The sequence below is a fragment of the Myotis brandtii genome, unplaced genomic scaffold (genome assembly GCF_000412655.1).
Source record: "Myotis brandtii unplaced genomic scaffold, ASM41265v1 scaffold68, whole genome shotgun sequence".
Lineage (NCBI taxonomy): Eukaryota > Metazoa > Chordata > Mammalia > Chiroptera > Vespertilionidae > Myotis > Myotis brandtii.
This window is the reverse complement of record NW_005370657.1, coordinates 301,012-314,768: the sequence shown is the minus strand read 5'-3', so window position 1 is coordinate 314,768 and position 13,757 is coordinate 301,012. Positions and strand designations below refer to the sequence as shown.

Genomic DNA, 13,757 nt, shown 5'->3' with positions numbered 1-13,757 from the left:
GGCAGAGATGAGAGCGAGCAGCAGCGCCCAGAACAAACAGCATTTTTTTTTACAACTAGAGGGGGAAGCAGAGCTAAAAATAAAGCGCGGAGATCAGTATCTGTCAGCCTGACAGCTGATTGGCTGCGCGGAGATGCATATAATTACCCGCCACCGGCGCCGGGTAGGCAAAGCCGGGAGAAACTGCTGAGACGAGGTTAGGATTTAACCTTTAAATTCTGGAGCCACCGGAAGGAAGCCGAGGTGGTCCCTCTCCCCGCCCAGCCGGGGGTGGTGTCTTCTTCCGGGAAGTTGGGGTCCACCGGAGTGAGGTGGGGTCCACCCTGCGCCCCTCCCTGGCTGGCCTCCTGGCGAGGCCCACCCGCATCCCCACCTCCATTCCTCCCCTTTCCCTGCCCGGGGTGCCTTTTCCAGCCGATCCTGCGCGCCTTCCTTTACCCAGAGGCACCCCGTCCTGGCTGCTTGCTGCCCCACCTGGGGAGGGCATCCTGGCACCTCAGGCTTGTCCTGGGTCCTCAGAGATGGAGGGGAAGGGCAGGCCTGGAGGGAGCTGTGGTCTCACCACGCCTCAGTGTCCTCACCTGTAAGATAGGGGAGATGGTAATGGGCCCCCCACACTCGGCAGATCCCAGGGGTGCACTGGGCCCAGTCTCGGCATCTGGGTTCCCTCCTCTGAGCCAGGAGTCAGGAGATGCGGGCTCTGGTCCCAGCCAGGAAGTGCCGTTTTCTCTTTGAGATCTGGTCTCCCCTCTGTGAATTGGGAGTGAGGGTTCCTGCCCTCGGACTCCCCCCGGGGTGTGGGGCCGTGAGCATTAAGGGAGTGGATGTAGGTGATGGTGCTGGATCCATGTGTCTCGTGGGGGAGGTGCTCCCGGAACCCACCACTCTCTCCCTTCCAGGCCTGTGCCCAGGCCGTGGCCTCTGCCTGGTGCTCCTGTCCTTCCTCTGGGAAGCCCTCCCTGATGCCCTGTAGGTCCTCTCCCGCCGCCCCGGGTACCGGGTATCTCTTCTCATGATCTGACCATGATCGTTTGCCCAGGACTGAGGGTCCCGTGGAGGAGGGAGAATGCCACCCGACTGGCACCTTCCTAGCCTTTGCTGCTCCCTCCTCAGAGAGTTCCCGAGTTTGCCCGCCCAGCCCTGGCCCTTTCCCCGAGCTCCTCCGTGGGTGGTAGGCGGAGTTGCCGCTGGTGGTAGGACCTACCAAGTTGTAGTGGGGACTGATCGAATCCCCACAATAACGCATGGAAAGCAGTGCTGCTGCCCACATTTTTTTGTTGTTATCCACATTTTCCACAATTTTTTGTTGTTACCCACGTTTTGCAGATGAGGAAACTGAGGCACGGAGCCCTGAAGCCCCACAGCAGAGCCTGGGTCCAGCCAGTCCCCGGGCTCCTGAGGCCCCAGCAGCCCCTGCTCTGAGAAGGATGAAAGGGAGGTGCAGGGAAGGGAGGTGTTTCTGGAGCAGCTCCCACGAGACCTTGCGGGCAGATGAATTGGCACAGGGAGCCTCGAGGACGCTTTGTGTGTGGCGTGCAGAGGGTTCCCCTTTGGTGTTTCCGAGAGATCGGGGAGATTTAAACTGCTTTTCACTGACGTTGGGATGTCAGACTGGTGTTTCTTTTGAACGAGACACGGGGAGGAGACTGGGCCCCAAGGCAGCCCCGTTTTATTCGGGTTACAGAAACAGTCATCGCAACGGCAGCGACTAAAGCCATTTCCAGTGACGGAGCGTGTCCTGTGTGCTCAATGCGGGGCTCCCTCTGCCTTGACTGGGGTGCACGCTCCGAGCCCTCAGCGCCAGCCTGAGGCAGGGAGTATTCTTACCCATGTTATTCCCCTTGAGCTGGCACCTGACTCCGTTGGTCTCAGCATTTGCTGTCTCCCCTGTTAGGCAGTGAGCGTGGGGAAGGCCCCAGGCTGTTCTCCCATTCATGGCGGAGTCCCTGGCACCCAGCACCCGCTCCACAAGGAGCAGCTGGACAATAAGACTTGGCTGACGCATTTCAGATGAAGAGACTGAGGGTCAGAGAGGTCACACGCTTGGCAGGAGGTAACTCCAGGTTTCCGTGGCGCCAGAGCCCGCTCGGGTTTTAATCACCACCTCACACGGCTGCTTAAGAGACCCTCCCGGAGACCCCCCTCAAGAAAGCCACAGAGCATGAATCCCCCCACCCCCCACTATTGCAGACTTTGGACTAAAACCCAGGAGGCTTCTGATGGGAATCTGCCCCCTCCCCTCCTTTTCCTTGCTTACGAGGGAAGGGAAGCGGGGAAAGCTGGCCAGACCTGGCTCAGTCTTGGGGAAGTCTCGCTCCCGCGGAGTTACTTGGTTTTTGTGTGACGGGACTCGGAGATCTATGCAGTGGCTATGACTTCACTGCTGTGTGTGATTTCTGGCTTGATTAAGTTATATGTGCAGGTGGTCACTGTTTCTTATCTCTGTGATGGGGCCCCTGGTTCTGGGGGTTTAAGCAAACGTCTCAGAGAGGCTGGGGTTGTACACCTGGGGCTCTGATGGTTAGAGCTGGACTCCACTCAGTGACCTTGGGAGTCTCATTAGACCTCCCTCGGCTTCCTCATCTGTAAAATGGGTGGGGAGAAAGAGATCAAGCTTTCTCTTTGTAAAAAAATCTCGTTTTCTACAAATCACACAGGATTCTTATCCTTATACTGTAAGAAATGTTGGTTTTTTAAAAAGTCTGAACCCAGAGCAGTACCTGAGCGCCTGCCCGGTGCCCAGCATTGCATTTGGTGGTGGGAAGGCCCGATCCTGAGACCCCACTGTGGGGGTGCCCTGCACTAAATTCCTCACAGCAGCCCCCAGGAGCCAGCGAGGGGGATCCCATTTCCCGGGGGAGGAAAAGGAGGCATGGAGCGGGCGTGGCTTGCTTCAGGCTCCCCAGGGAGAAACTGACAGCCTGGTGTTGGACCTGGGCCTCTGTTCTGCTGAGCAGCAGCCGGGAGCCCCGCTGCGGGTGGGGGTTCAGCGGGGCCTGGGAGGCACGACATCGGGACTTAGAGTCCTGACTGCAGGGGCGCTGGGCGCGCTGTCAGGGCACAAAGACGAACCAGAGGTGGCCCCAACCCTGTGCCCAAAGCCGACTTCAGGTCCTGGATGGAAGGACGTCTGTCGGTGGTCATGAGCTTGGGGGTCCCCCCCCCACCATGTCTCTAGATGGCGAGGGGAAGTCAGCGGATTGGGAGCCCCTGCTTCCATCGGACCACAGAGCCCTGGCCATTGGCCTCCGAGCTCGAGAACTTCCAAGGCCTCAAGCCTCCTGAGGGCCTGGGTGCAGGCAGGGGGCTCGGAGGGGAGGGCTCTGCCTAGAAGGAGCAAGAGAACCATCACCTGGCCCCACAGGCACACTCGCACACACGCACACTCGCACACACGCACACTCGCACACTCTCACACTCGCACACTCTCACACACGCACACATGCACACTCGCACACACGCACACTCGTACACGCCCCAGGTGGGAGGGAAGGTGCCGCCCAGTGGAAGTGCCTGGAGAGGCCCCACCCATCTCGGTGCAGGTCTGTACAAGCAGGTCCAGTGTCTGCGGCTGGCTTCCCCCAGGCCCCCCTGAAACCCGCAAACAGGAGCCTGCATGTCATCCTCGAGGTCGGCTTTTGTGGAGAGTGTGGCGTGGGGAGCATCTGGGGAGACCTGGGGTGTCGCTGGGCCACCCTCGTGTCCTTTCCGCCCAGGGCATCCCACCGGGCTGCCTCTGTACCCCCAGCACCCGTGGGCTGGTGGGGGGGGGGAAGCACTCGTTGCTTCTTAAAGAAAATATAGAAAGGCAGGTGCCGCTGCTGAAAAATAATTGAGACAAATACCCGCCCTTCGGGAACTCAAGTTTCTGAGTGAATTCCTCCCCACATTCCCACCAGGGAAGTCCCTCCTGCTGCTCTTGGCCCGAAGGCCCGTGTTTGCCCAGGAAGCAGACTGCGTCTGTTGAGTAATAGAATCTTGCCCATTTGGGGTTGATCAAGGGCAACGATGATGACTGCTCAGCGCAGCCCCGGGGAGTCTGACCGGGCACAGGGGGTTCGTATAATCCCACCCAAAGCAAAGGAGCCTGATGCATGTAGGCCGTGGAGCCTGGCCCTCGCCGACGGTGCAGCGACCGCCCAGGATTTCAAGAGGCATGGGGCCCCCTGGGGAACCCCTGATTGGGAACCTCTGGGTTAAGCCCGCTGGGATGGGGGCGCAGCTCTTTGACAATCCACTTCCCCATCCAGGAAGTCCTCATGCAGCCCGGGGCCTGGGGAGATCTCGGCGGCTGTGGGGTCACACTGGCTGTGTGACCACGGGTGGGGTAGGTGGCTTCCCTCCCTGAGCCCCCGGGTCCCATCGCCTCCCTCCTGGGTTGTGAGTGCTCTGGAAGGCGTGATGCCTTCACTGTTGTCACGACCTCTTGCTCAGGTCTCCTCACTTCACACCCTGCTGTGCCCTGAACTCTCAGTGGATTTCTGAGACAAATGGGGGATGCAGAGGTGGAGGGTGCACACGGAACCGCTCTGTGAAGCTGAGATGACACAGCCTGGGAGGGGAGTGAGGAGGGCAGGCCTGGCAGCCCACTAGGGGGCAGGCTGGGGGGACCTCGAGGTGGCAGTTCTGGGTGCACCCGGGCACTCCCCACCTTTAATGTACCTCGAATCCCCGGGGGTCTCGTTCAAATGCAGAGGCCTGGGCAGGGGCTCCCAGGTGAGGCAGATGCTGGGCCGGGGGGCCACACTCTGAGCAGTGAGGTGCCCACAGCAGAACCTCTGGCCCGGCAGCCCCAGAGTGTCCACGCTGGAAAAGACGAAGCAACATGAGGGTAAAATTATGTTTTCAGCAAAAGAAAAGACCTTTGCCTCCTAGTGTGTAGAGAGAGCTCTGTTTCCACCCCCACGGAGCCCCAGGGGCCCAAAAGAATGTGGTTTTCTGAGCACAACCTTCCCTCACTGAAGGGGGTGGGTTCGCTCCTAAAGTCGCCTGTGGAGTGAATTGTTCTACACCAAATGCTGTTTTCCAGTGGTTCATGTTTTAAGACCACGACTGCTCCCACCAAGAAGTACCCAGCTCTGAGGCCCTGGCCTGGACGGTGAGGGGTAGAGAGTTCAAGGGCAGAGCATGGCCCCCGTGGCATGGGCTACGGAGCTAATGAGAATGGGCTGCAGAGTTTGGGAACCAAAATCTGAATCCCAAATGGTCCCCAAATAGACGGAGGTTCACAGCCAGACGGTGGCCCAGACCCCCAGCCAATACCCCTGATTGTAAGACTGGTGGGACCAGAGGGGACCAGGGCAGACCCAGGCCCTGCCATGGGAAAGGAGCCCAGGGAGAGGGTTGGTCGTGGTCAGCCTGCCACCTTTTCTCGTATAAATGCCACAGGCCAGTCCGGCCAGTGTGGCTTAATGGTTGAGCATCGACCTATGAACCAGGAGGTCAGGATTCGATTCCTGATCAGGGCACATGCCCGGGTTGTGGGTTCAATTTCCAGTGTGGGGCGTGCAGGAGGCAGCCGATTAATGATTCTCTCTCATCATTGATGTTTCTATCTCTCTCTCCTTCTCCCTTTCTCTTTGCAACCAAATATATATATTTTAAGCTACAGGCCACACTGAGTATCAGGCTGGCTGTGGTTTTGATTTTATATTGGCCACAATCTTTAATGTGCTCCAGGGTCCTGCTGCCGGGACCATTTGGCTGTGTTTGTGAGGCCAGAGCTCACAAAGACTGCGAGAGCGCTGGGGTCGGACCGTTCCGGGCTTCCCGGCCTGGGGGGCCTGCCAAGGAGCCCGGGAATCTCAAAGAAGGGGCCCAAGTCCACAGTCTGCCCACACTTGGCGGACTGTTGCTTTGCTGAGCATATTCTTGGTCTGTATTCCAAGGAACACACTTTGGGAACGCAGTCAGTGAAAGGCCCTCATAACCCAAAGGTCTCCCTGTTCCTGTATTAGTTACCTAATGAGTAATTAGCTACCTGCATAACAAATACCCCAAACGTAGTGGCGTCAAACAATAAGCATCTATTGTCTCCAGTTCCTGTGGGGAGGGGTTTCGGAAGTGGCATGAATGGCTGGTTGCAGCCTGTGGCCTCTTTTGAGGTGTCGCTCATGATGTCAGGGGGCTGCAGCCACTTGGCCGGAGGACGGAGGACGGCCCTCTGAGAAGGCGCACCCCCAGGGCTGGTGAGGAGGTGCTGGCTGCTGGCAGGCGGCCTGGGCTCCTGGCCACATGCACTCCTCTGCAGGGCTGCTTGAGTTTCCGCCCAACATGGCTGCTGGCTTCCCCCAGGGGGAGTGATTCAGGAGAACAAGACAGAAGCCCAGTACAGATGACATCTTTCATATATATATTGATTTCTGAGAGGAAGGGAGAGGGAGAGAGAGAGAGATAGAAACAGCAATGATGAGTGAGAATCATTGATCGGCTGCCTCCTGCATGCCCCCTATTGGGGATCAAGCCCGAAACCTGGGCATGTGCCCTGACTGGGAATCGAACCGTGACCTCCGGGTTCATAGGTTGATGCTCAACCACTGAGCCACGCTGGCCGGGCCACAGTGTCTTTTATGACGTAGCCTTGGGCGGCACATGTGGTCATATCCGTTGTGTCCTATTGGTCACGCAGGGCAGCCCTGTGCATTGTGGGTGGTGCCTACAGAGATGTGAAAACCAGGAAGTAAGAATCGTCTGGAGACCATCCTGCAGGCTACCATGGCAACCATCACTTCAGTGCAAGGACAGACCACTTGCCTCGTTCACACAGTTGGTTTCTTACCCCATTTAGTGCCAGTTAGTAACTTGGAGAAGTGGACCCGCTAACCTGTGAGGTGAGGGGCCGAAGAAACCAGGGTGTCATCCCCACAAGCTCCAGTGAACAGCAAGAAGAAGAATCCAGCCCCATTTGCTGCACGCTCACCTGTGCCAGGTGCCTCCCGGGCACCATGGCGCTGTGCCGTCCCTGTCCCCAAGCAGTAGTTCCGCCAGTGTTTCTGAGGTAGGCCACTCCGGCCTATGAAACACATACAATGAGGACTGTGTGTGTGTGTGTGTGTGTGTGTGTGTGTGTGTGATGACAGCTACAGCAACACAAGCTGCTCTCTGCCTTCTGGAAGTTCAGAGACAAAATTGGTGACTCGGGTGAACCCGTGTGGAGAAGACGAGTGGAGAGGAAACAGGATGGATAAATGCCAAAGATAAACTAATAATAATAGGCGAGACCAAACATTTATTCCTTGTACATTAACAAAACGGGAAGTCGGGCGAGCCAGGGGCATCTTCGCTTTACCGGAGCCTCATCGCTGCGAGGCCTCGAGGCGGGAGCGTGCAACTGGGCGCCCGAGACACCTGCATCCCGGGCTGTCATAAGCTGTGGGACCCAGGCAGGTGACTTCCCGGTCCTCAGTGTCCCGCCTGTACAATGGGATGATGATGGTGAACTCCCCCAGCTGTGATGAGGTTAAGGGGGACGATCGCTGGTCCAGTCAAAGGCTTCTGGAATGCTCTACCATTGCGGAGCTGATGCCCGTCGGGGGAGGTGGTGGCGTCCAGGGTGCAAAGAATGCGCGTAGAGACTCCATTGCCTGGAAGGAGCCTTGCTCTGTAGCCAGGATTGGACCCAAAATAGACATTAGCTGCAGGGTGACCTCAGGAGGCTGGGAGGAACTCGGCCCCTCCTTCCTGGGGGCCTGTGCAGGCACGGAGCTGGCCCAGCCCCTTCCTGTCCTGTCCGGGCACGATTGCAACAGAGGGAGTGTCCTGGGCGTGTTTGCCCCTTGGAAGGCTCAACCCGCAGAGCAGGACTTGGGGAGCGCTGGTTGAATTTGCTGTCACAACAAACAGACCAGGCACAGAGGCTCAGAAAACAAGGCAGGCGCTGCTTCCGGGTCCTGCAGTCTGGGCCTGGGCGGACGGAGGCGGTCTTCGGGTCAGGCGAGTCTCTGTGGGCACATGCCTGCATCTCCCTGTGCCTCAGTTTCCCCAGCCCCCTGGGCTGGCCTGCTGGCCCTCAGTTGGTTCTGAGAAGCCTGGGACTGGCCAGGCGGACACAGAGCCCATGTGGGTGTGCAAGCCCACCCCTTCCTCTCCAATCTGGGCAGCTTCGTTCTCATCTCTGATATGTTGTGTTCTGAGTAATACTTCATTTAAAAATAAGAAGAAGCCCGGCCAGCGTGGCTCAGTGGTTGAGCATCGACCTATGAACCAGGGGGTCACAGCTGGATTCCTGTTCAGGGCACATGCCTGGGTTGCGGGCTTGATCGCCAGTGTGGGGGGGGGGGGGGCATGCAGGAGGCAGCCAATCAATGATTCTCTCTCATCACTGATGTTTCTCTCTCTCTCTCCCTCTTCCTTCCTCTCTGAAATCAATAAAAATATATTTAAAAAATAAATAAAAAGAAGAAGACGAAAAGGATACTTGTCCCCCGTGAAAACAACAATCTAGAAAGTTTCCCACCAGTTTGCTTTGGCCCCGGCTCATCCCTTCAGGGTCTCCGGGCGCAGAGGCACTGACCCCCCCACCAGCTGGGTTTACTGACGGCCCGTCTCCAAACGGTTCTTGGTTTTCTGGACTCGAATCTCTGTTTCTTTGGGCCTCTGCCTCCTGAGGAGGCTGGAGGCCTCATGAGAGGTGGGGAGGGGAAGGGGGCTTTGATTGGGGGTTCCTTAGAGATTTTGGGGTGTCCTCTGTGGGTGCCAAGATCACGGGCATGCTGGCCTCCTCCTGGACACATGCTGTGGGCAGCTCAGATGCACACCTCTCAGCCCCCCTGTGCCCGTGGCGGATGCGCCGTGGCCGGTGGGAGCGGGGCCAGCCTGGGCCCGTTTCAGCTGGGAGGTGAGGAGGCTGTGGGCCTGGATGATCTCTCGGTGCCTCCCCAACTTCAACAAAATCGCTGCCTTCACTGAGCTCCAGCTGTCTGCAGAGTGGTTCTGGGGTGTGGGAGGGGCGAACCCCGTCCTGGGAGGAGGAGCGGACCTGAGCCTGCTCCCTCCAGCTGGCCGTGGTGGCCGGGCTCAGAGTGCCCCTCCCCACCCCCGCCCGGAGAACCTGGTGCCAGGCCCAGCTGCCAGGCTGCTATTCGAAATGTCTCCTGTTGGTGGCACTTTGGCGTGGTTCAGGTGCTCTGGCCTTAAAGCAGATGGGTTTGTACGCGAAAGCCTGCTGTTTCCCTCTGTTAAGGTTCTGTTTTTCATTCGAGGAAATCTCAGTGCCGAGAGCTGGACTCGACCGTGTTCTTCCCCAGGGAAAACCCTTCCGTGGCTCCTCACTGCCCTAAGAAGGCAGTTCCGGCTCCGGGGTGGCCCCAAGGCCTTCTGGGGCCTGGCCCAGGCCACGCTCTCTCACCCTCTCTCCTCCAGACACACAGAGTGGGATGTACCAACCTCTGTCTTCAGTCGAGAGCCTCGAGCTTGCTGCTGCTTCTGCCTGGAACCCATGCCCTCTCGCCGCATGGCTCACTAAATGTCACTTCCTCCAGGAAGCCCCCCCTGCCTGGATGAGCCACTGTGGTTCCCACCAAGGCTCACCCTGGACTTCTCCTTTGTAGCACTCCTCATTGTAAAGACCTGAAACTGCCTGTTTATCCGAGTCCCCCGCCCCAACATGGGCTCCAAGAGGGTCCTCCCTGTTGGGTTTTCATGCCTGCTGCCAGGCGCAGTGCCCAGAACCCAGGGGGAGCCTGTGTGAGCCGGACAGATAGCCTGTTGATCCGAGTTGGTAACCTGGGGCCGGCCTGGACTACCAGCGGGTCACTGGACCTGGTCGCCCCCAGCCTGGGGACCCTGGTGCCGCCGCCCAGCCCCATCCCCCGACCTGAAGGCTCTGCTGGGAGGAGGGAAGGGGTTAAGTGTTTCTGGCAGCCTCGCCTGTGTGTGTGCTGTGTCTGCCGCAGTTCCCCCTTCCTGGGCTGCAGCAACCGAGGTTGGCCAGGAATGTTTGCAATGCGGAGCTGGGCGGGAGGGCGCTGGTGGAAGCGGGGCCTGTGGAGGCTGGCCGGGCCGGGCTCCCCAGTTGAGCAATCGCCCAGGCCCAGCCGGTTCCTGTAACTGCTGCCCCTCCTGCCTTTTCCCGCCCTGCCGCTTCCTCCACCCACTGCCTGCCGGGCAGCGGGGGCGGCTCTGGGGCCTGCAGAGGGAGGCGGAGGGCCTGAGGCCAGGAGCCCGGAGGCCAGGGGTGACAGGGAGGGCTTCCCAAGGAGAGACAGGGACACGGAGTGCCGTCAGCTCAGCCACGTTGGCCCAGAAAGGGCAGGGCCTTTGCCCAGGTCACACAGCAAGGCACCCCCGAACCGGGCCACACCCTGGAGTCAGCCTTCTTGGTTCCATGGCACCAGGCTGCAAGTCAGAACAGCCAGGAGGTTGCGCTGCCACTCAGGTGGGAAGCTCTGAATCACAGGGGACCCTCTCCCACCTGAAGGCAACCCCCTCCCGCCCCCCCAGCTCTGGCCTGGCTCTTCACTCAAGCCCGGGGGTCTTGGAGAGGGTGGCGGCTCATTGGGCTGGGTGCACCCCAACCCACCATCCCCCCAGCCCTGCCCCCTGCCTGGCCCGGGCACACTGCTCCCCTCCCCTCCTCGCCTCCAGGAGCGCAGAGCGCAGGGATGAAGGCCAAATGCGACTGGCTCTCCAAGCCCTGTCCTTCTCCCTCGTTCCCTTCAAGGCAGGCCCTTCACGGGTGCTGGGCATTGGCCTGAGCTCAGGCTCAAAGCAAGCGGGTGTCTTTCTCACACGCCTTTGGGGAGCAGTGTTCCCTGACCTGCAGCATGAGCTCCGTCTGCTGCGCCGATTCGAATCCCTGCTCCACCACCTTCAAGCTCAGTGGCCGTGGCGCCTCTTTGAGGAAAGAAACCCAGAGAGAGGGCGGGTGGAGTGAGCGGCGCTGCCTGGTTCGGCCAAGGCTGCGGGTCACGTATCTTTCTGGTTCCACAGATGTGCTGTCCGTTTGGGGCTGGTCAGGGTGTCGCCCCATCGGGCCTTGAGCTGTGCCTAAGCTGCCGCCTTGGCCACATGGGGCTGGAGGCCGCAGTGGAGGCCCCCGGATGGTGGGGCAGGTGACCCTGGTGAGCTGGAGGGCCCTGTGAGAACCCACCCCCCATGGATAGGTAAGGAGGCTGCGGGAGGAGTGGCTTGCCCGAGGAGAGGGGTTTTAACCTGGAAAACCACACCAGTAACTGGGAGTTTTCCCTCCCACACTCTGCTCTGCCACCGTTTACCGAGTCCTGACTGTGTGCCAGGCAGTGACTGACCTACTTTAAGGCAGCATGCCTAAGAAGGAGGTATCCACTTTTTTTCAGGAAACAGAGAGGTTGATGCACTTGCCCAAGGTCACACAGCTGGTACAGAGCAGAGTGACTTTTAACTCGGGCCACGTGCCATCAGAGCCTACGCTCTTGGTCAACCTCCTCCGCACCTGGCTTGAGATCCGGGCTCTGGATAGAGGGGCTGGGTCCCCCCGGGTTAGTGGCTTAAGCCCCAGAACCAGGAAATGGGGGGAAATCTCCAGCACCCACCGCGGGCGGGGGAGGCACGATGCCAAGTGATCGCTAGTGCCACTGGGTGAGGGGAGCCAGCTCAGAGGGGCCCACAGCGCACGCAGGCTGAGCCAGGACCCGCACGCAGGGCATGGCTCCTTGTCCCCGGCTCCCTGTCTGCGGCAGGAAGGGACCCCCACAGCTGGCTCCGCTCCAGCGGACAGATGGACAGATGACGGCTGCCCCCTCCCAGGGCCTGCGGGCTGCTTGGCTTCGCCACCTCCTCCCGAGCAGGTTTCCTTTAAGAAACCGGAAGATTGATTTCCTGGCCGGCTCTGCTCCGAGGAGCCCGTCCAAATGGTTTGCATGTCTGCATTTTTTACTGCTCCGTTTAATATGTATGCAAATGCCGGCCGGCTGCGGACGGAGACAAATGACGGGCTTTTGTAATTTCTTTCTCTCTTTTTTGGGGGGGGCGGGGAGGGTGAAAGGGGGACTCACAGCAGAGGAGATTTAAATATATGCAAAATTGTTTGTGGGTTTGGGGGGTATAGAAACCTGAACTGGCAGGAGAGGATTCCGCCTTCCTCCGTGGGAGGGGCTGAGGCTGGAGGGGCGCTGGAGCCCCCACTGTCCCCTTTGGCAGAGCCGGCTCCGCCTGGTGAGCAGGCGGTCCTGTGGGAAGCGGCAGAGAGAGGAGGGCGCTGCTGACTCCAGCCACGTGCTGGGGGGCAGGGGTCCCAGGGAGGCCGCTGGCTGAGGTTCCCCATCCCACCCCCACTGGCTTTTCTGGGCTCCCAGGGCTGATAACGTTATAGGTGTGTTGTTACTTAACTCGTACCCGAGCCCTCTCTACAGATGGGGAAACTGAGGCTCCGGGAGGGAAGTCCCCCGGGGAGGGCTGTAGGGGTGGGGTGGGGTAGTTGGTACTCCCAGATCCCTAACCTGGACCCTAACAGCCCTCTGCTCCCTCTGGCTCTGTGGAGTTTGCCCCCAGCTATAGGGGGTGGGGTGGGTGAGGGCTGAGGCCCACATTGTCGAGACGCTGTGTAAGCCTGCGAGGCGTGAGTTCTAAAGGGGTGTTTCCTAATCTCAGGATGGCGGGCAGCGGGCAGCGGGCAGCGGGGCAGGTCGCGTGAAGAGGGAGCGTTTCACAGAGGCTCCGGCCTGAAGGGAGAGTGCAGACCTGCAGGAGACGGATCCCGCGTGTGCATGTGTGCGTGTGCCTGTCAGTGTGTTTGTGCCGTGTGTCCGCGTGTCCCTGAGTGTGTCCGTGTGTGTGCCGGTGGGAGGTGGGGTTGTGCGTGTCTGTGTTCCGCATGCACACGCGTGTCAGTGTGGCAGCCTCTGAGGACCCTCGTCCTTGGCTGGCGCGGCGGGATTGGGCCTTCGCTGCGTGTCCATGTCCCCGGGGCTGAGGCTTCCTCTCGGGGCTGCCTGGTGCCCCCCTGACCCTGCAGCCTGGATCTGCTCCCCTCTCCAGCGAAAGCCTCTGTCGTTGCAGCTTTCCCATCAGGCAGCTGTGAGGAGGGGAGGAGGGGAGGCACCCCAAGAGCTCTGCATAGATGAGGACTGGATTACTGGGGGATGTGTGTAAGCCTGGGGTTTCTGGGCAGGAAACGGGACAAACACAACTTTCTCAGGAAGCTCTGTGTGTGCGTGTGTGTATGTGTGTGTGTGTGCACGCATGCGTATACATGTGTGTGCGTGTGTGTATGCACGCGGGAGAGTGACACTCCAGATTTTCTTACGGCGATTCCCTTAACATGCTGTCCGCCAGGAGGGAAAATAGCTCCCGTCACCCCAGCGTCTGGGGGGAAGGGGTCCTTTCTGTCTGTCTGAGCTCCTCGGGGTGCACACGGGGCTTCAGGGGCGGCTGTTTCAGAAATGGCCCTCCTGCCCGCTGGCCAGGGGAAAGCATCTGTGCGGTGTGTGCGTGTGAGTGTGCGTGTGCATGCGTGTGCGTGTGTGTCATCAGCCACACGAAGACCAGCCCAGGGAGATGCCCGGGGCCTGCAGAGCCTGGCGGGTGTAGGGTGTGTGTGCATGAGAGTGTGAGAGTGAAGGGGAGGCCGTGTGCACTAGGGTGTGTGTCACCGGCACACACGTGAGTGAGGGAGGGGGTCAGGCGGGGGGCCAGGGCCATGAAGAACGAGGCTCTGCCCTGGGCATCCTGAGCTGCCTTCACAAAGAATCAGACTTGGGGAGAGCCTCTGGGGCCCTGTGTCCCCTCCCTCCCCACTCAGATGGCAGCAGGGACCCCCACCTCCTTGCCTCAAGGTCCTT

General features: G+C 59.7%; 1 protein-coding gene and 1 long non-coding RNA gene across 2 annotated transcripts in view; one reads left to right on the top strand and one right to left on the bottom strand.

The window, feature by feature from the left end:
• Nucleotides 1-13,757, bottom strand: part of ZDHHC12 (zinc finger, DHHC-type containing 12) — a 590,635-nt gene that overhangs the window by 453,187 nt on the left and 123,691 nt on the right. The window lies entirely within an intron of this gene.
• Nucleotides 148-1,597, top strand: LOC106723921. Its single transcript, XR_001359667.1, has 2 exons — nt 148-196; nt 1,327-1,597. It is a non-coding gene; the product is annotated as an uncharacterized LOC106723921 (long non-coding RNA).